A 1,146-nucleotide genomic window follows, 5' to 3' on the forward strand; every position below is an offset into this window, starting at 1 on the left:
GAGAGGGCTGAGACTGAGGCTCCTTATCGCTGCTGCTGCTGCTAAGTCTGGACAGCTGATAGCCAATCTTCGTCTCTGGAATCAGCAGATCCAGGTTCCACTTGTCGAAAGCTACTTATAACTTCAAGTGAAGGAAAGGCTTCTCCATCCTTCACTGGGGGCTAGTCCTAGACACTAAGTGTGCGGGGAGTGCCAGGGCAGCTTACCCCAAAATGCTTCTAGTTTGTAGAGACAAGCTAGAAATTCACCTAAAGATAGTTGAAAATATTGCAGATTGCTCCCAGCGATAAATGCCTGGTGACATGGGAGCAATTCGTTTTAAGAATGTCTCCGATCTTCCTCCCTCTCTCTCTCCCTCATGCATGTACACATACACCTTAATGCAGGATACAGAGTTTGGGATTTTGTTCCTATATCTGAGAAATGAACTGAAAACCTTAAAGGTGGACAAGGCTCCCTCTCTGCAGGGAGAAGGGGGTCTCTGAGGATGGCTCCTTCCCTCTACTCCAGGTATGGGGTTGAGGGTGGCATGGAAGTAGGTCCTTGCCCCGTCATGTCGAGCTTGCATGGAGGTGACATCCCCTTGGTTGTGAACTCACCCCTTAGGCAAGGCCCAGCGACACTGGGTGTCAGCCAGAGACGACCCCAACTGTAAGCAAAGCTGTGAGATGAGAGTAACGCTGAGTCTCTCGCCCCAGACTGTGGAGCTATTTCAGTGAAGTCCCTCCCAGGCAGATAATGCAAGTGAGTGATGTGGGCTAGGGGTGGGTTGATAGAGAGGGGTGGGGACTGGGATGGCCCCATCCAGGGGCGCAGCTGTGTTGTCTTTACACAGCAATAGTGGCTCTGTTTGGCCAACACTCCTATATGCTTAAGTGAAGCTGTAAATCCTGATTTCTGTGTGAAATGCCCCAATTTTTAAACCTTTTGTTTAGGCAAAAAACAAAAACACTAAAAGCAGGCCGGGGGGCTTCCCTGGTGGCTCTAGTGGTTGAGAGTCCGCCTGCCAATGCAGGGGACTCGGGTTCGTGCCCTGGTCCGGGAAGATCCCACATGCCACGGAGCAGCCATGGCCGCTGAGCCTGCGCGTCCAGAGCCTGTGCTCCGCAACGGGAGAGGCCACAACAGTGAGAGGCCCGCGTACCG

This window comes from Lipotes vexillifer, unplaced genomic scaffold, assembly GCF_000442215.2.
Source record: "Lipotes vexillifer unplaced genomic scaffold, Lipotes_vexillifer_v1.1 scaffold914, whole genome shotgun sequence".
Lineage (NCBI taxonomy): Eukaryota > Metazoa > Chordata > Mammalia > Artiodactyla > Lipotidae > Lipotes > Lipotes vexillifer.